We start from the raw sequence: 24,208 nt of genomic DNA on the forward strand, positions 1-24,208 counted from the left end.
GGTTGTGAATGAAGCTTTACATTGAAATTAGAGGAACAAACTTTTATTCTAATTAAAACCACTAATTTATTCCATTAATTGCGAGGTTTTCAATGAAGCAAACTTAATATGGTTTACTGCTCCAAATTAGTGCTTTGCAGTTGTAACACCAAAGGTTCTAACCCCAACTGTATTCAGGTAATAATTATTAACTGCAGAATTTTAAATTTATAGTAAAAATGAATAGTAAATTAGATAAATTAAGGCAATTTTTCCCTTTGCGCGATTATAGTATGTCCATCAACGCAGGATTCGTAACAACGATAGTTGTGTCCGTCATTTTAATTCACAGGCAAATTATATTTTCGGCCATGTTTTGAAAGTCCTCTGTGAAAATCTTCCTTAATTTGTTTATCGAAAGTTGTTATGAATATTCGTATAAACAGCACTTACTTTTTTACATTTCTTTTCCCGCCCATTTTTCACCACGTACGTTACATCTTTCCACGACCGATCTTCTTCCTTCTCCTGGAGGGGTTAAAAACACATACACACATCAAATTGGTAAGAGCCCCCACTCGGGGCCGTAACAGGTGCACACCACGAGCGGGCAGCGCTTAGGTTCCTCAACCAGAACAGCGCCCGGCGCACTCACTCACCGGCACAGTCGCTCCCAGACAACCGAGCGATACTATTCTGTGGTAACACCAACCACGACCGGTACGATCTTCTGCTGTTGTCCCGTGCGAAGTCGGAAACGCGCGCGAAAATCTCGAATTTAAAACGAAAATTCAAAGGGTTAGCGCTTTGACCGACTGTTGATGTCTCCGGAGGTTTGTGGCTTGATCGACTGTTAAATGTGCGCGTGAACTATGAGACTGATTAACTTAATTGTTAAATTAATTTGAGAACGAACTCAAATATAGTTTTGTGTGCAGAGATAATGATAGTTAAATAAATAAAAAGCTACAGACAATAATATATTATTTGAACGATATATGTATATTTTGTGAGTCAGTAACAGTTTAGTGTTATAAGTTGATATTTTTATTTGGACTTGTTTTGTGAATTGGGTGTCGGTAAACATTGTGATTTTTACTGGATATAGTGATTTCTGAGATCTGCGTGATAAAGTTTTTGTGTTTTTTCATCGGTGTATTTTAAAGGTAAGTTCCTTTAAAAAAATATCTTTTAGAAAAAGAATCATAAATATTATAAATTAAGTATGCAAACTAATACAAACTAAATAAATATTTTAAAGTATTATTTATATATATGGTCATAAAGTACATGGTGTGCTATATAATTATACCAAAAAATTATTGCTTGTTTTTATACACATTTAATCAAAGTGATCCGTATTTATGGGAAGAAATATTCTTTATTATATATTTTATGGTTAAATGCTCTATGTCATTGTATTTAAGAAGTCATAAGCATATATATAGGGAAACAAAAAATCTAGGTCCTTATTTAAAAAATAAAGATGATAATATGTGCTCTAAAAACGACAAATTAAGAATTTAATAACATAATAACTCGTAGAGCAGGAAAATTGACAATAGGAGTATAAAATTTGTATTCTAATATATTATTTTCAAATAAATTCAGAAAAAAAAAAGAAATAAAAACAAAATGGGAAAAATTCAGTTTTTACTAAATGTTTTTGGATTTTTTTGAATAAACCATATTTGTATACCTTCTATAGTGTGTATTCTTATAAGACACCATATAGATATTATACCAGAGATAAATAAAAAAATGGCCAAAATTTGTCAAGTTTAAGATTATTTCATTTTTTACGTCTCAATCTGATATCCTATAAAAAAGGAAGAAAATAATTATACCACCGGAAAGAAAACACAATTAAAACAAATTAGGATGGGTATTTCAGAAGAAAATAATATCAAAATGGAATAGTCAATGAAGGATTTTTTTGAAAACTTACCTTTATTATTGTTTCAAAATTATTAATTCTATGGTACTAAGGCAGAACCCGATATGTCAGTAGGGAAATAATGTTAACACATCGGATTTTGCTCTAGTACCACAGAATTGACTTTAATAAAATAATATGACTAATTATACCACAACCAAACAAATATTTGACCGAGAGTAACAAATATGTTTGCCCCTATATGAAGAAAAGTCTAGTATTAATATTAAAAATTGCCCTATATAAATCATCTACTTGACTACAACATGTATACTTATAGACAATTTACCATACAAAGTATGTTTTTAAGTAAAGTTGTTGAAAATTTTACCATTTTTATCACTTATTAAGTATGGCTTTCATTATTTATTTGTTTAAAATCTAAATTTTTCAGATATAATGAGAAGAAGATATTTTTTAAACTAATTTTATTCTAATAAATTTATACTTAAATCTTGCTGAAGTATTTTTAAAAAAACACTACAAATATATATTTCTTGTATAATGCCACCTAATAAAATATAAAAAAAAAATTATCACAAGATTTAATTAATTTACTCATCAGAAGATGTAATATATTTTTAAGTTTAAACAATAGTAAAATATAATTTTACCTTTACAACTATTATAACTTTTATATTAATTTCAAATCTATATAGTAATAGAATTATTATAATGCGAAGAATATTTAATTAATAATTACATTATTAAAATACGATTACCTAATTAATTTATCTGATAGGCACTTGGTACTTTTATAGGTTTTTATGATACTTGGATAGGCACCACGTCTTTTACTATCATTGTTGTTTCTAAAAAATTATACATGTTTATCTGTTTTTTTAGAAGCATATTGTAATGCGGGTACTTTAATATACAAGCAGATAAAATTATTGAACTTGACAGATAGCTACTTTTCATTGTCAACTGTATGTTTTATTTCTTTTTTTTGGAATATATTTTAATTAACGCCGGAATAAAACCTAATTTCATTCTTTGTATTACTTATTACAAGAGAAAAAATTTAAAATGCTTTAAACGGTAAAATATAATAACTTCCTTTATATATAAGAACAATAATTTATCAGCTATTTATTTCAATGTTACCGTTTTGTTCATCTTTAACTACTGAAACGAAATAAAAACAATATTTTAAATATTCTAAGAAGACTAAACACTTTTTAGCATTTCTAAAGAAGTCTGAATTCAGTATTGAAAAGATTGTTTTTTTAAGCGAACAATAGTTTTCTGTTTTATTCAAGAAAAATACAGGGTGAGTCTTAGATAACTGGACTTATTTTCAGCGGTGGTATCCTATTCCCGAAGAAAATTTGTTGAAAATTTTCTATTTTAATATTTTTTTTGGATTTTTTTTTTAATTTTCATTTAAAAAACATAATATTTTGATATTATTGAATCATAGGTAACAGAGTAAATTTCAAGGAACAAAAATCCCGGAAAATCTAGTAGTTCTGAAAATTTAAGCAAAATATATTATTTTTAACATTCAAAGTAAAATATCTCTATTAATATTGCTATTTTGAACTTATTTGAAAAACGATAAAAAGAAAATATCCTTCTTACACTTATTTAAGGCTCACCCGGTATATGAAGAATACAATAATTATTGTGTTAATATTTGCTTATTACATTAAATAAAATGCATATTTGAGAGGCTGTACAAGGCAAATATACTCAAGGTGGTTTGCCATTGCCTTCCTTGAGGTGGCGGCTCGTTGGTCGCTCTATTTAGATAAATAAATATTTTTATTTAAATAAATAAAGCGACCGTACTGGCTGGGGATCGAACCCAGTACCTTCCGCTCCGCAGATCGACACACTAACGCTGGAGCTACGGCCGGCCACAAATCTCAATCAATAAAAAAAACTGATTACAACTAACAAAAACCGAAGAAATTTTAAACGAAACCGCCTAAATACTTTCACATATTTAAAGTTATTTTATTTTACGTACAGGAGACGTATTATAATATCACGGTATAACTTTCAAGCTTGGTTTTTTGCCCTCGCTCCGACATGAATGTTGTGTTTTAGTATAATAGTTAATACTAATAACAGCAACAGTACTTTTATTAGAAAATAATCGACAAGAACAAACAATTATTAAGCAAAAAAGACAGAAAGCTCAATGAGATTTATATATTAAAAAAATTATATATTATAAATCTTTATATAATGAGTTTTCAGTATGGTTGAGTGCAGCGCAGATATATAATATTAAATGATAAACTTTATTCTACAGATCGACGGTAGTCAAGATATACAAACCAGATGTAAACAGAAAAATGCTCCTGGTTGCTGCATATTTATAGAAAAAAAGCTTAGACCTTATATGATTATTATAGTATACGAGTATCATCAAAATACAAAGAAATTATATTAGATTTTTTCGTAACTCTTTATTTAAAGATTTATAGATTTTCATAAAGTCAGTTTTGGCTTTTCAAGTTTTCAACATCTCATTTATTTATTTACAAGTGAAAGTTTTGGGGGCTTTTGTTATGTTTATATTTTCCTTCAAGTTCATACTGTGTGTATTTTGCAAGAGAATTAAAGTGACTGTGACTGTGACTGACTGATATAGAGCTGACAAAATTCCAAATATAATAATACATGTATAGATTAGCAAGAAGATATGAACAATATTTAGCAAAAAACTTATTTGCTAAAGCATAATGTTTTTTTGCTTTGAGCATAAAAGCCGACATAAAAGCTTTTGCTTAAATAAAGTTTTTTCAATATCTAAAAGAAAATTTACTAAACCAAATTGCGTTGTATATGTTACGGACAAAGATGTACAGCCGGTCTTTAACAGTAATGACCGGTCTATATTGTATATGCCTACTTAAGTTGGACATTGTTCATACTGATCGGCCATTAACGTAAAATTCCAAAGGATTTGATGGATAATTTTGATAAACTGCAGGAAAAACTATCGATTTAACAACCTTGCCCCTCGACTTGATTTTAAGTCATTTTTCGAAAGTTGACTTAAGACTTAAAATTTAAGTCTTTTTGAAAATTATTTGCTATTTAAATCTTTATTCCGAAATAGAAACATCTGAACTGAAAAGTCTTATTTTTATATATTTTTATGATACATTTTTAACAGCAGCATTTCTTTTTAAACTGTTAGGCGGCAGTCAAGCAGCAGGATAAACAAAATAATGCTCAATACCACTAGTTGTCTATAACCACTAGTAAATGAAATGTTGGTTTTTTGGAACCGGTTTTGATTATTTGCCGTGTTACGCGTGCGTAGTGAGTCTGTTGTCTTTCAAGTGAATCCCCGACTCCGTTATGTAGCCCGAAAGATGGACGAAAGAAATATATCTCGAATATATTGAAGAGTACCTTAAAATCCTCTCCAGCCCTTAGATTATGCCATAGATTTATTACATAGTGATCAAAACACATCACCACTTTTTAATAGACATGTATTCGATGATATCTATATGTAATGGATACGTACAAAGTACTACAAAATCGATTAAATTTTATAAAAAAACACATATTTTTGTGTTTGTAGTTGTTCTGAAAATTAACTGTTTACTTATTAAGAACATCACTAATTGGTAATACAAGAAAATTAATATTAACTTGAAAAAAGCTACTTAAATTGAATTCTGGTTGTCTTGACTTGAAGGTAATTCTATTGAATTAAGTTATTTTCTTGACTTAACTTTCAAATCATAATGATTTAGGTCAAAAATATATAGACTTAAGTCATAAAAACGACTTAAATAACATTATATTGATTTAAATCTTTACAAAAATGACTTGACTTGAAATAAAATGACTTAAGTCAAAAACTTGAAACATAAATCATTTGAACTTTATGTTAAATTTGACTTAAGATTTAAATCATTTTGATTTTAGAAATGACTTAAGATTTAAGTATTTTTAAAACTGACTTGTTACAGCTCTGGCTGTTATATTGTTGTTAATACTGCGCACAGTAGAACGCAATGGAGGAGAATTGTAAACTCAGTTAACAACGACAACCAAAAAGTAAAGAGGCAACAAAGTAATGAGATTTTTGAATGTCCGGAGTGCGGAAGAGAGATAACATCACGGATCGGGCTTTTCAGTCACAGAAAAGCTCATGAAAGAAAACGCCCTGCGTAACCATCTTCTGATGAGTGTCAAATACTCGTCATTGAGTAATGGCAGTAAGTAAGTAATACTGCCCATAGCTATTATATTTCAACGTTTCCCAATATTATGTGATCAATAACGTGATTGCCTGGATGATGGCCGAAAAGAAGCAAATAAAAGAGTAACATTTTCAATATTGCCCCTAATTCGTAATGACGATATTATCGATGTATTAAATAACGTTGACTTTAGGTCTCAACGTTACTGTAATATAACAAAAAATAGACTATTTCATTGTTGAAGTAAATAATGGTTTACACCTGAATTTGATTTATTTGAAAATTAGTTTTAAACCGCATAAAAGCTCTTATATAAAGAAATAAAAAAACGGATATACTTAGACCGACCAAAAACCGAAGAAATTCGTGCTTCGTCGACGCAAAAACTCCTTTTTATTGCAAAACACATCAGCATGTACGTAAATTACTACCGCATACGCTCCACTATTATTTGAAGTATCTAGGTCTAAAAAATCCTCCATTTAATCAATGATATTGTTACTTTAAAAACTTGAATTTAGTTTATTCTCACCGAAAAAACAACAAGAAAAAGAAAACGAACAAATTATAAATGTTACAACCGTTGATTATTTTGTTTGTTACATATAACTCTAACTGTGTATATGTATCAGAAAATTATAAATTATTACTTTTTATTCGGACTATTATAGTTATTAGAATTAATTTATTTGAAACCGGGCAAAAAAGTACCAGATCTAATTGCAGAACAAATCAAAGCAAAATTTTGCATGAACATGTTATTAGTAACACGAAACTGATATTTTTGTTGTTTTCGCTTAAAATTCGTACTTTCATATATACACACAAATACATACACACACATTAATATACGTTTAGATTTGTTGATTCAGATAAAGTTACAAGTAGGTCATTAATTTTGTTATTTACAAACACCTAAGTAATTCTTCTTAATTGTTATTTCCTAATCTAAATAGAAAAATTGATTATTATTAATTACCTTTATTATTTTAAGCCTTAAAACCGAGGATAGAAAAATGTTTCTTTTTATATTTACAGCGTGTTTTGGTTGTTTAAGCTATAGCTAGAAGTCCACCGACTGCCAAATCATTACCTACTGTTTTGTTGAAGTTCTCCATTCTGACAAACTCATTCATGTCAAAAATAGCTTCTTGTTGTATGCAATAAAATGTAGTTTTATTTTGATAGCAGTACCTAATCGCAGAACTTACGTTGGTATAAATAATAACGCGGTGGTATTGGTATTTTTCACATACAGGGTCCGGCAATAGTGCACCAAGCATCTGTAGCTTCTAAAATAAAAAACTTGAAAATTTTCTTTAAGTACAAACCTAAACTATATATGAGGATGTATTTCAGAAATATATTTTAACTTCTATAAGATGGCTCAAGAAAGTGTGAGTGGATCGGGATGATTTTTTTAAAAGGAACACCCTTATATTATTGCATTTTTGGCTTCATTTCAGATCACTTTATATAATCTTAAGATACGAGTGAATATATTTCTATAATTTCAGAGATATTAATAAATAAATAAAAAATATATTTTTTCAACCTTCCTTAAAAAAGATTATTACAAATTCAAATACTGTCCTGAAATCAAAACTATATTTATGTATTTGCTTTAGATGGTCTATACTTATGCTATAAATATCGAAATCTTAAATTATACTGGGTGTTCAAAATTCTACGCCAAACTTTCTAAAAAAAAATTCTTTGTTTTTTTAAATGGAACACCTTGTATATTATTTTTATTTTTACATAGAGAGTTAAAAAGTGAACATTTTTTGTGTTTAAAGTGTTTGAAAACTTTTAATGGCTTTGCAGATACACACAGTTTTATTGCATATGGCTCTTTCAATAGTAAAATACCTAGGAGAAAAAAATAATTGGGCGGCTTTGATAAAAAATTACTTTGCAAAACGCCATATGAAATAAACCGCGAATATCTGCAAAACCGTTAAAAATTTTGAAAAACTCTAAATACAAAAAAGTTTATTTTTTTAATACCCCTTCTATTGAAGAAGTAGGTAATATACAGTTTGGCGTAGAAGTTTGAGCATCCTGTATGATTTACGATTAACACATTTATAGCAAAGTAAGTACAGACCATCTAAAGTAAATACCTAATATAGGTAGTTTTGATTTCAGGACAGTTCTTGTATTTTTAACAATTTTATTAAGAAAGGCTGAAAATATATTTTTTTATTTATTTATTAATATCTCTTAAATTATCAAAATATATTTACTCGCATCTTAACAATGTAAAGTGATCTGAAAGGAAGCCAAAATTGCAATAATATACAGGGTGTTTCATTTAAAAAAAATATCCCGATCCACTCACACTTTTTAAGCACTTTTTTGCACTTAAACAAAATTCCCAAGTTTTTTATTCTAGGACCTACAAATGCCTGAACGATTAGTGTCGAACCCTGTATTTAGCAACAACCGTTCTACTAAAAATTTACCTAGGCTTTTTCCGGCGGTATTCAAGTTAATAAATATGTAAAACGTGGAATATGTGGGAGGCGAGTTAATCATCGCGACCTTACAGATCTGTTATGTCCCTCTTTCTTGAGTTATAACTCATCATCCAGTCTCAGGGCTTTGGCAAATGCCAGTATCTGAGACGCTTTCACAGAGGTTAGTTCTTCATCTCTGATATCCGTCGTACCAAAATTCATGGCACGAATGCTTGTGGTCTTGGCGCACTCAGTGATAAGGTGTTCTGGTGTTATTTTGAAACAAAACATGTGTATTTATGGTCTAAAACCGATTTCATTATTTCATACTCGACCTTTACATTAAATTTAATTTTTTTTAAAAACCTTTCTAGAACACTTGTTTTAAAGTCTGTTTTAAACTACATAGTTTAGAAGGAATCCACAACTAAGAAGTAGGTTGGGTGACAATCAGGCGGCAAAACTTATTTACAGTTTTATAGAACTTAATGGTACTCCTCTGAGCTGTAGCTTGAGTAGGGTTTAAGTACCATTATGATTATTATTTGTTCCCAGTAATTAGAATGTAGAAGAATTCGTAGGTACTTGGGAAGGCCCAAAGGAATCAATTTGAGGGGTGTCTCACTTGGGTAAAAAATGTACATGTACTGCCAAAATGTCACTTTACTTCCAAGCCACTGCCAATGACGACTTGATTTTTGTGAACTGCAGGCACTTTGAGGCACTAAGCACCTGTAGTTTTTCTAGACTGGCTGAAGAAGCGACAATAAAGTCGGGAAAAAAAGTGTCTCTTCTACATATTAAGTATCATATGTTTTTATTAGTTCTGTTATCAGATTTGAAGGTACAGTAAAGTATTTTAAGGTAACGTCTTCTTTTTCTGCTAAGGCTAATATGGACGAAACCACCTTGTTTACGCGGAATTCAAACCGCGACCATCGGATATATTACTGTCATTAGCCTACCGACTTGGCGAGGGTCTAAATGAATAGTCTAACTAAGAAGTTTGGTCTTTCTTTTTGTGGAAGTCCAAAACCGAGACATCAAGACTAATGTTGGTCATGTATATTTATGTCATAAATCAATCTTTTTCTTTTCCTTATCTTTTATCAAACTTTATGTTTTGTTAGGAATTTGGCAACTCACTTTAATATTAGCTACTAGCTACTAGATAGTTTTACTCTTTACACAAATACATTTGAATAACATGCCAAAACTAACCACAAGCAAAATACCGCACGCAAACTACTTACACTATTTTTTTCGGAAATATCTAAAGTAAGTTTCTAGAATTTAAGATTAAGAGAGATACACTCTGCATCTGCCCCATTGTTTAACAATAGTAACTGTATGAATAACAAATTTGTGCTTGGGAATACAATAACGGCTACATCGAGCTCAGCTTATAAAGATATGTAAGCGAATTATTCCAGTTTTTTTTCCTTTTATGAATAACAAATTACGAATAAAAGTTCAATTTCTTATTTGCACGCCGAGTTTACATGACAAAAGCTTGGGAATATTGGTTTATTTGAGTGTTTATCAGCTGGTCAAATTTAAATTATACGGTTAAAATATTTCTATTTATAAATAAAACTACTTTATAAATAATACACTGTTTATGTTGTCGTAGATTTAGACACAGAATAAGAAATGACCCATAATTTTTTGAGTGAGTGCGATAAATCATTGATTCTGGGAGTTTAGAAGCTTTTAAAATCCATAATAAAAAATCCAAAAAAATATAAAAAATATAAAAAATATAAAAATGAAATCGCGTATACTCGTTTTTATCCAAAAATTTCCGGAAATTTCGGAATTTTTAAATTTTTAATGTGAAGTTTGAAGCAACATCAAATTACGCACCTTTGCCTCAATGGTGATGAATGGTGATTCACGAGTCTCAATGGTGATGCACGAATTTGGGACACCCGTACATAAACAAACACTTTGTTTGCATTTTGTTTGTATGTGTTGGGTCATAATATATCAATATATATGCTTAATTATATGATTTTTTCTACATCTCCGTGTACTGATCATTTTCGCCCTTGCATATTAATTTACAACCTGTATAATAGAATATCTGATCCAAGCAGATTTTAAAATCTCGAAAATATTTTTGCAATTAAAAGTTGAATGAAATTTCTAATTTCAGAACAAATATGTCAAAATTATAATCAAGCTAAAACAAATCTATGTCAATTTTTTTCTTTCTCTGAAATACTAATAACTAATTAGAACGTTCATTTTGTTATGCTAAGCATCTTGAAAGCGAAATGTATCATATAATCTCGGGTGTCTATCAAACTGCTTTTTTTAGGAGCGATGTGTATTGTATGAAACTAACAACACCTTTTTGATAATTATAGTTATGTGTAACAGTACATCTATATTTTTGACTTTCTTCTGTCAAGGAATGATTAAGTAGAATAGTATCTTAATTTAGATTATTTTTTGTCAGTTATTTGGTATAAGTTTTCATATTTTACTGCAGTTTTATATATTTTATTTCTTATTTAACAAAGACAGACAGTTGAAGCTATTAGTGCAAAAAAATGTTTGAAAGATTTTACCCAAGAAGGTGTTAACTCCCGCTCTATGTTTTATAAGTTGCTGCTATTCGGAATGGAGAAAAATCCAACAAATCAGGGACCATTAAAATCGGCCCAGCCGTTCATGATTTATAAATGGTGTAACTATGTATGCACATCTCTAGTCTCGATTTTCTATATTTTACAAAATTATCCTTCAAATGGACAAAAAAAACACCGGAAATGATATAATTGACAAAAACACAAAAAGGAAAGAGCTAAATTAAAATACGGTACTGAAACACATATACCAACTTTTGTAAGGTTATCGACATGACCTTGGCTGTCAAAAATTTCCACCTAATCGCGGAATACACATTGAAATTTCAACTTGAACAATTGCCGAAAATTTGAATATTATCTATGTATAGTTTTTTCGGCGTTTTAGATATTCAATGTAATGTTCTTTTTATGTCCCAAACTTATTGTTGGAAGGTTATAGTCAGAGTAGGTACGCTGCAATTTGTTATATCAAATGAATTAAAATTACATTTCGAGGATTTGTTATTCTAACTGCAAGCAAATTTATTTTGATGAAATAATCGTTTTTCTTCTCAATGTTAAGGGTCAGTGCTATATCACTGAACAATAATTGACCTGTAAGGCTTATGTGTTTGTTCCCTTTTCATGTCTGTACCCAATATCCTATAAAAATGTCTATACCTATGTGGCGGATTCATCTCACCAAAAAATTTCGCCACTGCAAAAAAATCTACAAAATAAAATAGTTATTTTTTGTAAACACTGCTGCGTTAATCCAAACGGAAACTACTTGTCATCAGTTAGGTTTACAGATATACAAATTTGCCTAACGAACAAAAAAATGCTTAACGTTTCGGAAAGTTATCTCTTTCCGTCGTCGGAAAGAGATAACTAAATTCAACTATTAGAGAACGCTTTAGTTTTTTAAAACAGATACGTCTACAAAAACCGTTGACGTTCTGTTAAAATGACATTATATCAAGTTAAACTTCAAAATTAACAACTACTACCTGATAACAATTACTAGGTAAAACCAAAAAGCCCCAAACTTTCTGTATGATTATTTTTAATTTTTACGTATGTTATGTTTATTTATGTTATGTTCTTTAAAATCAAAGAAGCGATTGCCATACATTACTAACATCTACACATGCATGAGCAATACATTTATTTTTATTAGATTGTACTAAAAAGCCTCTTTTTTTTCTTTTAGAGGCTATCGCTTCTTTCTTTATAATTTTGGCGTTATTAAAATTTATTCTGTGCCCTGTGTTCCAGGAATGCTGACAAATCTTAGATTTGTGAAAATCTCCCATTCTTAAATAATCTTTATGTTCTTTAGTTCGAACATTTGAGGGTCTAGATGTTTCACCAACGTAAAATTTATCGCAATATCCTATCTCTGCGCCAGCTTTTAAGCAGACTTACCGTGGAAAGGGTCGGAAAACTTACTTATATCGCCCAAAATTATAATTTACTAAATCGAGAAGAACATCCAAGAAATGGAAAAAGATGAACATGTAGATTTCGAAGTAATACACGTACTAACTCAATTAACGCAAAGAGAAAGAAGAACCAGATGTCGAGCTTGAGGATGATTTACCATTATCCACTCTATTACGTAGTATAATATAGGCCACTCTGACTCTGACTAGCTTAAAAAACGTCCTTGTTTTTTGTTGTAATGTTTTTACAGTTTTGAAATAAAAAAATAATATTATTTAAAAACTGTTTTTTTAAATTATCAATATTACCGTAATATTACCGATTTATAAATTACACTAGTTTACAAAGTTTAACTTTTTTTATATACCTCGAAATAAATACACATAAATATGTTAATCTACCTTCCTTAAACCTAAAAGTGTTAGAAGAAATATTCTATCACGTCACAATTTCTTGCTGGACTCAAATGTTTTTTTTTTCGGATGCCTGACGTGGTGAGGACAGTTTAGTGTTCGTTTGCTTCAAACGATATGAATTATCTTGTTTCGGCTTGATTTAAAATGTCGAGTAGCATATGTAAACAAAATTCTGATCGTTTTTGTTATGTTTGTGGAAAATATATAATATCAAAGAGGAGAAGACCCATTGCCCCCCCAGATTCGTTAAAATTTGCATATCTTCATTATTTCGGATTTCCTGTTGCAAACCAAGATAAAAAGTGCGTACCTCGTGTGTTTTGCGAAAGCTGTAGATTCGTCTTACTCCAGTAGTGGTCATCAGGACAAAATGTACACCTTCCATTTGGTTCACCAATGCTATGGATAGAACCTAGTAATCACGAAAATGATTGTTACTTTTGTGTTACCAAGACATTGGGATATATTTGTTGGCCCACAAATTCATGAAATTATGAAAGATTCTCAGTTTGAAAGCCCTACTCAATCTGTCTCTGTCAATGAAAAATCTGCTTGGAAGTCATTCCAAATGGTTGTGGAAGATTTTTTTTGGGAAATAAAAAAAGTGAAAATTACAAAGAAATTGTTACCGATTTATTGGAAAATTTTCAACAGATGGGAGTAAACATGTCATTAAAGATTCATTTTTTGCACTCGCATCTGAGTTTTTTCCCTGACAACTTAGGAAGTATGAGTGACGAACAAGGGGAACGTTTCCATCAAGATTTAAAGGTTTTTGAAGAACGACATCAAGGATTTTGGGATGAAAACATGTTAGGGGATTACTGTTGGTCCATTATAAGAGAAACTGGTTCAAATAGCTATAAAAAGAAGGCAAACATTTGTCATTTTTAATTTTTTTTAGTATTAATAACAACATTATGTATTTCAGTTAAGTAAATAAATATTTCTTAAACCAGATGTGACAGAATTTTCTAATATTTTTTTCTGGATAATTCTACCTAAATAAATAATAAAATAACAACTTTCAGCTGGGGTATGAAAACCATGTAAACTAGTGTTACCGGTAATTTTACATCACTACCCTGTCTGATTCTTTAATGAATGGTTTGTTTTTTCCCTGATCACACGTAATATTTAACATATTATTTATTTAAATAAACATTGTGAATGTTACAGTCTGAAAATGCCTAAACAGTAAACAGACGCCAGTTGTAGCTTATATACAAACACTTTAATGATTGATGCTTTTACTTTGCATAAAAAATCTGTTAATGATAAAAGAGAGTTGTCCTAATGACTAATATCGATCAAAGAATAATTTGTTGTTAATATTCCGTATTTCTTCGATTCAAATAAAGACATTATAGACTCGGCGCGGAATGTTATCAAGCGTAAAAATAGAAACCTAATTAATATATGTTAGTCGTAAGGCGAAGCCGAAGAATAAAAAACAAACATTAGAAAATGATTAGTGTTCTGCATTGTTGGAGTTGGATTCTCTAACGTGCTGTTTGAAAATAAATTTCATATTAAGTCCTGACCAGATAGATGTGTTGCCTATGTAATTTGATACGAGCAAAAAAATTCTAGGCTAATACTAATTTCTTCGAGTCTGGCTGGTAATTTACTTTGGAGTGAAAATTAAATAAACAGGAGGATGGTATTTCGATCGGTGTTGGTTCGGTGTTACTAATAAATAAATAGTGGGTAATAATTAATTTATCTTGTTATTTCTTGTAAATTATATTGTTATTAGAAATAGCAATTTGTCGACAGGATCATTTTTCAATCCAACATGGAGGACTGTTAAATATACAGTGTTAACAGAGCTACCACCTGAATTCCCAGCGCAAAATTTAAATTCCAGTTAGGCAGCACGGCGGTGCCGAATATGTCCATGGGGGGGGGGGGCAACAATGAATTTAAAAATCGCGCCTTCGATTACGTAACTAAAAGTTTAATTGATATGAAATATATGTATCCATTATAGCCATACCAATTACATATAGTTATTAGTATTTTTCTGTAAGCTGCTGCATTAAGAATAACGTTTCGATACAGCGCCACCATCATCAGAGGCAACGCTAAAACTTCGAATAGTTGGTTTAGCGAGTGCTCTTTCGAAAAATGCCCATCCGCATTATAGGAACTCGGTTGCACGGGCACGATGCACTTAATTGCAATAGGCAGGGCACCGAGACTTTTCTCTCTTTTTAGCTCCTAAGTCGGTAGTTAATTCAAGATTACTCCCCATAACTGTTCGCCCGAGAGGTCAGTCAGTCGACCGACCGAAAAAGATAAAACAATAAAATTTAAATTGCCCTCTCTCGCTCTCTCTCTCCCTTTAAATCTATGGCGATGGTCGTGGTACTATCCGGACGATTAGAGCGATCACTTAACCTCTGCGAATTCCCGAATTAATTACATTTTTCGAATAGGCAGCTGTATTTGTATATATTTGTAGGAAGTACTTAAATAAATTCGTTCTTTCATTTCTCTACAACACTAAATAAGGTGTGTGTTGAAAAATGTCAGGTTCAAACTTTTAAATAATAGTTATCCTAAATCATACAGGTCCCGGCAATAGTGAGTCGGGCGTCTGTAGCTCCTAGAATAAAAAAAATTGAGAATTTTGTTTAAGTGTAACTCTAAAATATGTACAAAGATGTATTTCAGGAAAATATTTTAACTTCTATAGAGTAGCTCAAAAAGGTGTGATTGGATGGGGATGATTTTATTTAAATGGAACACCCTGTATATTATTGCATTTTTGGCTTCCTTCCCACTTTTGGCTTCCGACCACTTTACTTAATCATAAGATATTATTAAATATGCTTTGATGGTTTCAAAGATATTAATAAATAAATAAGAAAATATAATTTTTCAGCCTTTTTTAAAAAAAAATATTAAAAATACAAGAACTGTCCTGAAATCAAAACTATATTAGATATTTACTTTAGATGGTCTGTAATTAGTTTGCATAAATATGGTAATCGTATATCATACAGGATGTTCAAAATTTTACGCCAAACTTTTTAAAATACAAAATAATTTTTCTTCGGTTTTTTAAATTGAACACCCTGTATATTATTTTTTATTAGATGGAGAATTAAAAACATTGAACATTTTTTGTATTTAAAGTATTTCAAAATTTTTGATGGTTTCGCAGATACACGTAGTATTATTTCATATGGCTCTCTCAACGGTAAAATACGAGAGAAAAATCATTGGGTGGCTTTGATAAAAATTTACTATGGAAAATGCCATATGAAATATAAAACCGTGAATATCTGGCGAAACCGCTAAAAATTTCGAAATACTCTAAATACAAAATATGTTCATTTTTTAATTCTCCCATCTATTGAAAAAATAATATACAGGGTGTTCCATTAAAAAAACTAAGAAAAAATATTTTGAATTTTAGAAAGTTTGACGTAAAATTCTGAACATCCTGTATGATATACGATTACCATATTAATAGCAAACTAAGTACTCCACCAGTGGAGACCAACTAAAGTAAATATCTAATATAGTTTTGATTTCAGGACAGTTCTTGTACTTTTAATAATTTTTTTAAGAAAGGCTGAAAAATATATATTTTTTATTTATTTATTAATATCTCTGAAACTATCGAAATATATTTACTCATATCTTAGAATTATGTAAACTGATCTGAAAAAAAGCCAAAAATGCAATAATATACAGGGTGTTCCATTTAAAAAAAATCATCCCGATCCACTCACAGTTTTTTGAGTCACCGTATAGAAGTTAAATATTTTCCTGGAATACATCCTAGAACATGCTTTAGATTTGCACTTAAACAAAATTCTTAAGTTTTTTTATTCTAGGGGCTACAGATTGACGACGCGCTATTGCCCGACCCTGTATATTATACTTCATGGATGCATAAACGCCATACGATTAGCATTAAAAACAATGTCTCCAACATCACGACATGCCATTTTCAAACCCTCCTTATTGCACTTGCGAAACGTTAAATAGGTTTGTCTTTCCCGAGGACCTTACTTTGCGCATTCGCATTAAAAGTTGCTCGTATTTCCAAAATAGTTACAATTTTATACGGTTTAAAAAGTAAAAATTATACATTGTTATGGAAACCAACTTTTCATTATCGTCATATTGTCATAATCATATGTCATAATCTTATTTCCATTGTGTAAGGACGCTTGTTTTTATGCGTTTATTATTTTAAAAATTGTATTAATTACTCTTTTATCGGTCGCTTTTATATAGCCAAGGATGCAAGTGTGTTCAGTGACAAGTTAATTTTAAGTTTGTGCAATTATATTTCTATTTTTTTTTGTTGGACTTTTTAAATAAAAATGACTAGGAAGTGTTTGGTGTGTGGAAGTTCTAATATAAAGGTCCCCGAATTATCTTTTCATAGGCAAGTAAAAGTATCCAGTTGTTCTTTTATTTATATTAATATAGGAAACATAGGAAATCCCATGCAAATTTTGAACTGTCCAAATATTAGCTTCTCTATTGATTTTACAGAGAAGTCGTAAATAGTATTTTTAAAGGTCCGGATATGCTGAAAACTCTTGCCAAATTTGAACAATATTTTGGGCAAGTTATTTTTAACTAATTTAAGAAAAACTACATCTATTTTTAAGTAATTAAAACTTAACAAGTAACAAAACCAAACAAACCAAATAGAAACCAGATAAATGCCAACATACCTTAAGTTGTCAACTTATAATTTTGTCATTATCAAATTTCAGTTCTTAAACTTTAAAAGCTTTTCTCTAATTTGAACAAATTTTAAATAAAAAATGCATATCGGGTACAATAACCGTAGGTACTATAACAAGTAGCGTAGACAGTACATTTTATTCATTCATAGGTTGACAACTTAAGGTATGTTGGCATTTGCTGGTTTTGCATTGTTACCTGTTCAGTTTTAATTTAAATTAAATGCAGTTTTTGTTAAATTATTTAAAAACGGCTTGTCCAAAATTGTTCAAATTTGACATGCGTATGCAGTATACGGAGACCTTTAATAAGCCAAGAGCCAACATTTGGCCCAATATTTAAAATTTGCATGGGATTTCCTACGTTTCCAGTTTGTATTTTTTCCATGTATGTTATGGAACATTTATCCACACAAGAATGTTTATTATAAAAAATTGGTAAGAGCAAGCTTCTTAGACAGTTGGCACTAGTATCTTGCCAGTAAGTGTTATGTGGTAGTGTAGCAGAAATATGTCGTCGAGGGTCTCCGATACCACTCGTCAGCTGTTATATACCGGAACTGAACGTATTATTGGTATTATTTCCAATGCTTTTCTCAGGTTGGTGGTTATTATGAGCAGTTTCCGAGTCGTATGTTTTCTAGTGACCCAAACTTGGAGATTGGGACTAAAATCTTCTAGGTTAATACGGCGGCATATGATTTAGATAAAATGTTCGACTCAGCTAGAACAGATACTTTAAGTTTAAAGATGATTCTGATTGAGACCAAGTTTTTCAAAAATTTGGTACAAAATTTGTTTATAGATCTTCATTTGCAAACGAAGATCGATAAAGGTATTTGAAGCTCACTACTAGAATTGCGTATAACAATTGAGAAAGCATGTATTATGGTACTAATGAATATGATCTACTGGTCGATAACGACATAGGAGTGTGTTTGAATATACGAACAACCTATTAAAAATATCGATCAAGGTTATGAAGAAAGGCTCATTATGGATGTGTGCTGTACAAAAGAGCAGAGTATCCAATGCTCAAAAAAATCTGCATTGAGTATGTATCAGATAAGCAATAGGTTCAAATACTCTAAAATATAATTGTTATGATATACTAGTGCTTGTTTTAATGTAGCGAATGAACAAATGCTCCTGATAAAATGAGATGCTTTTGTTTATACGTACTATCTATCTTTCTAATAACATAATTATTCAAGTACCTAAGTCTAATGACTTAGGTACTTTTTTCTGTTATAATGAGATGAAAGATTTTTTTCTAAACAATATTAGGTTGAGGGGCAAAAATCTGCATTGAGTATGTATCAGATAGGCCATAGGTTCAAATACTCTAAAATATATTTGTTATGATATGCTAGTGCTTATTTTAATGTATCGAATGAACAAATGCTCCTGATAAAATGAGATGCTTTTGTTTATACTACCTATCTTTTTAATAACAGAATTATTGAAGTACTTTTTCCTATTACAATGAGATGAAAGATTTTTTTCTAAACAATATTAGGTTGAGGGAACTATTTTGTTTTTATTCCTTATGTTTTAGAGTTGTTCTTTATTAAATACTTGAAAGACAGTGGTTTTAGTTTCTCACCAAACGTATTTAGTTCTTCAAAAAAGTCCTTTGTGTATTTCGATACATGCCCTGTAAGAAAATCTACAAAACAAAATAGTTATTTTTGTGAACACCGCTGCGTTAATCCAACAGGGACCAACTTATCAGCGGTATTTTATTATATTCTATTATAAAAAAAGCTTTGCATCAATGTTTACAACAAAATCTATTTTATTTTGTTAATTTTACAATAGTGCTAGTGGCGAATTATCCAGAGGACTTTTTTGAAGAGATATATCCGTCACAGGGGTATAGAGATTTTTTATAATTACTGTTAACACTTTTGAACAAATATTTAAAATAAATTTAAAAAAAGTAATGGTGTTATAAACTTAGGTTTTAAAGAAATAATTAAAATATATCAGCTCCAATTTTATGTATTAAATCGATTATCATCAGGATCATTAACGGCAATTTTATCTAATTTTAGCCACCCTATATCTCATTCTATTAATTAAACATCTACCGGTAGATATTAATAAATTAAAAGTTTCAGAACTCACTGTAGGTAATATACAGTAAGAAAGATTTATCGTATTATAATAGCTCACTACTCTCACATATAACCCATTAATTCGATAAATTTCCAACTTTATTAAGAAAGATTATAACCACGAACACATTACCTGTCTAATTGCGGCAATATTTCAAAATAAACTTTACGCCGATCAGACTGTAATCGATCGTTTTGTTCAAAAATCGCAACAGATTATTATTATTATTATTGTTTGGAAAACACGAAAAAAATCGAATAATGTAATGTTGTGTAAGTAAGCCTACGGTATTTTTAGAAAGCATGAAAGAAAATCCATTTAATTATTTTTTGCTTGCCATTGATGAAGAAATCCGATGCCTGTAAAAAATTAACTGTTATTAGGTAAGGAAATTTGTAAAAAGAATACTGGGGAGGAAGCATGTATTAATACAATAGAAACATACTTTTGAGGCTAAAAAATCCTTAATTTAAGGCTGTAAATTAATAGATAGTTATGTTATTTTACGAAGTTAATGTTATTTTTGAAGTTCGTGTTTCAATTGGGTTGGGGTTGGTCAGACTTATTACATCGAATATGGCTAGAGGGTCGCGGAGAATAAATAGTGTAGGTGGCAAAGGTTTGACTAATTAGATCTAATATTCCGATGAGCAGTTATCGAAACCAGACAACACAGTAAATTTTTTTATTAAGAATGACAACACGCGTGGTATTGACGTATTCAGAATACAGCGACTGATTGAGGTTGGGTTGGGTTGGATCTAGAGTAGTTTATAACAAGTTTAGTTAGTTAATCTATAACTAAAAATTACGTCGAAAAAAATTATTACTCTTAGATACGCTTCAGTCCGTCCGTCAAAAAAAAAATGTATGGAAGGAAAGGATATGGAACGGAAGGGAAACGGAACGGATAGTGTGCATTGTCCTATACATTTACATCATATAATATTTTATGTAAACGGAAGGGAGCTGATATGGAAGGTATAGTGAGAATCAACCTTTACAGTTCAACAAACAAATGCAAAAGAACTCATATTTATTTAATATAATATTGAATTTGGATTACTGTAAAGCGTTATTAACACGACTTTGAAGAAAATGAATTCTGCGAATTTCGACTTCTTTATTTTTGCAATTGAACCGATTAATATAGTTAATTCATAGTTGTTTTATCAGAGTAATATCGTAAAAAAGGTTTAACGAGTGTTGCGAGTTCCATAGAGTGGTACTAAGAAAGTATTATTATTGAATCTTTCGATTTAGACACCACGACTGGTCAGTTGTCGAGGTGGTGTCGGATTCTTACAGCGCTTTCAGATGGAGCGGACCGTCCGCGCGGATGTTTTTTCAAGATAGCTCATCCGGACGGAGCATACGCGACCCATGCGAAATTGCTCATATAAACTCACGGTATACTTGCTCGAAGTCGCAGACAGTCCGTCGCGAAAAGCGCTGTTACCGACCAAACCAAACCAATCCTAACCAAACCAAACCAAACCACCTCCTTTTACTTCACCAATTGCAATGGAACCGCTTGCGCATTACTTCATTTCAGTGGCTGTAAGATAACTATTTTAAGGCGTGTTGCTGGCCTCTATTTATTTTATTATGTCCCTCATTATGTTTGTGATATCCTGATATTTGTTCAATTCTGTTCCTGCAAGACTTTCTGCTACCTCATCAACATCAATGCTTCTATCTGTTATCCTGAAATATTCAATTTTTTTCTACTATTGGAGGCACTTGAACAAAGAATACTATACATCTTCTTTTTCCCGGCAATGTTTGCATATAGGGGAGTTAATTTTACCTTTTATGTAAAGATACTTTTTAAAGCATCCATGCCCTGATAATGTTTGGGTGAGATAGCAGTCTACATCTCAAACCACTTCTTCACATTTGGAATTAGTTTAAAAGTCCATCTTCCAGAGGTCCTCTGTTTCCATTTTTCTTGCCACCGGGTTATTTGTAAGTTGTTATCTAATGAATTACCTATTTACGTTAATACTGTTTATAGTGACCTTATTAATATTAGACATCTTTATTTCTATAATAATTATAATGACTTCAATCAAGTTTCTCTTGGCTTGGCAGAGCTATCCTAACGCAGAACTGGAGAAATCTTAGAGCTCAAACACACTGACGCGACGGCCACTGGCCGTTGGCTGGTCGGATATATTGCGTACATAGGTGCATCCAGATAAACGACCAGTTTTAGCAGAGCTGTCAGATTTAACGATTTTTTACGTTTTACCAATTAGAAAATATTGTTTTCAGAAATATTAAAATATCCGAACTCAAAAGCGAAGTTCCTATTCGAGAGCTTATTAAATGTTCTAATATTAAATAATGAATTTAAAACATTAATGGTAATTACAGTAGGGTAATTAGTATAGTTTACACACGTTGTAAAGGAGGAAAAAAAGATGATACAGGGCAGATCAAAAAGAAAGTTTAAATATGCTTTTTTATGTTTTACCATCGAAACTTGAAAGTATAATAACAGGTATCATACCAACAATAATAAGTGAATATAATATAAAAATGTTATGAATTTTTCCTAGAATCGACCCTTCATAAAAAAAGACTAGGTTTAAGTTTCTTTATTTAGTTTGTATGCTATTTCTTTGAGTTTTCTGCACGTGTACAAATACTACACTAAAACACTATATCTTATAGAAAATTTGGCGTTGAATTTTAGGGATATCATCTGAAAAATTATTAATTTGGAAGAAAAGCGGCAACAAAAGGCAGAAAATATTAGAATATAGAATATTTTAATGCAGTCTATTGGTCGCAGAGACTAGCCAATGGCCAGGTCGTTAGTGCGCGTTATAGCGTTGGATCATTAGATTTAATAGTATTACAGGTAGCAGCGACCTCGTCGTCAGTGCGTTTGAGCCCTTAAAATCTGGCAGAAATAGTGCGCGTATGCTCACTGCAACGAGCAGACTGAAATCACATCTTCAGAGAATGGGATTGGTAGAAGGCACCGAATGACTCTAGTATGTAAAGTGATGAAACTATGAAGCACGTTATTGCAAATTTGACCTTAGTAATATCACCCTCAGATTTAACCACCTATATTAAAAGGTTGGGTCTTCGGGGTAAAATTGTCTAACCACGGATCCACTTTTAGTAATTAGACAAATACCTACAACATCGCAAGAAATATTTCTTGCTTAGTACCGCTCCCGTCATATCTCGGTAATGCAGCGAGATCGGTTCTCTTTTTTCCGCATCATATTTTTACTTTTTTCACGATTAAGATCAGCATAGCACCTTCGGATGAGTTTCCCACATAAGAGATATTGTGCACCTGTGTTCTCCGGAATACTGAGAGAGCAACACGACTGCTCACAGTTCGCGTATAGTTCGCATTATTGTAATAGCTATACGCTGCCTAGCTACAGCATACATCTAATTCTCCAATTCCCTGTCTCTTACTTTTCAATAATTACGTCTGCCGAGAAATTTGTGGAATTTTATATTTTACCCGAGGTCGTTAAAATTTGAAACGGACATATTTATGAAACTAGGAGTCTTAATTGAACGATGTTTTATAGCTATAATATATAAACCAGCTGAGAAGTATTTGCTTCATGGAGTTTAATATTTTATATGTTGAGTGAAATGACTTTATTAGTTCAAATAGGCCTTGTATAATTGCATGGGATAATATTGGAAAAATAAGCATAGAGAAATACACTGGCCGACACAAAAAAGTACACCTTAAAATGTTCATATTAAGTTCATTTCGTTTGCAATGGAACCAATAGTCGATCAATTTTGCAATGTGTAGTCTAATTATTATTAGTTTTGTTTAGATTTTTTAAATTAAAAATTAAAGCCGTTAATGTCTATTATATGAGAAAAAAGAAAATATTGTTATTTAGGCGTAAGTTTGAAACTCCTGTGGAAGAGTTTAACAAAATAAAGTATATGGGGGTGTCTCACTACTGGAATACATGTACCGAGTGTCCCACTAAGAATAGCTCTCGGCTGTATCTCGGAAAGTATTAGCCTTATGGCTTACGGAAAAAAATATTTGTAACTAAAGGGGCTATGAGAAATTGCTGGAAATTATTTTCAAGTTTGTAAAACGGCCGCTAGGTGGCGCAACTGCTATGGAAAATAAGAAAATAGATTTTTTACAGTATTTCGCCTAGATAATGGGTACTATAAATAAGCTTCATAATCTTAAGTAAATTTTGGATTTTTTTTGTTAGAACCATTTTCCCTTATCTGCTAAGATAAAGTGGTGGGGGAAGGTAGATCTATCTTTATTTAAATGTTAATAACTCCGGACTGGATGATCAGAATCCAGCAAACGAGGGTTCGTTTAAAAGAGCGTGTCTCATCTTATTTCATCTTAC

At 30.9% G+C, this 24,208-nt stretch overlaps 1 long non-coding RNA gene across 1 annotated transcript in view; it reads left to right on the plus strand.

Moving 5' to 3' along the window:
- The first annotated feature begins 718 nt into the window (after positions 1 to 718).
- The window catches only part of LOC115884029, an 84,844-nt gene continuing 61,354 nt past the window's right edge, over positions 719 to 24,208 (plus strand). Inside the window, exon 1 of the long non-coding RNA XR_004050488.1 lies at positions 719 to 1,145. This is a non-coding gene — a long non-coding RNA (uncharacterized LOC115884029). The remainder of the gene's footprint in view (positions 1,146 to 24,208) is intronic.

Source organism: Sitophilus oryzae, unplaced genomic scaffold (genome assembly GCF_002938485.1).
Source record: "Sitophilus oryzae breed Bouriz unplaced genomic scaffold, Soryzae_2.0 scaffold_2008_pilon_pilon, whole genome shotgun sequence".
NCBI lineage: Eukaryota > Metazoa > Arthropoda > Insecta > Coleoptera > Curculionidae > Sitophilus > Sitophilus oryzae.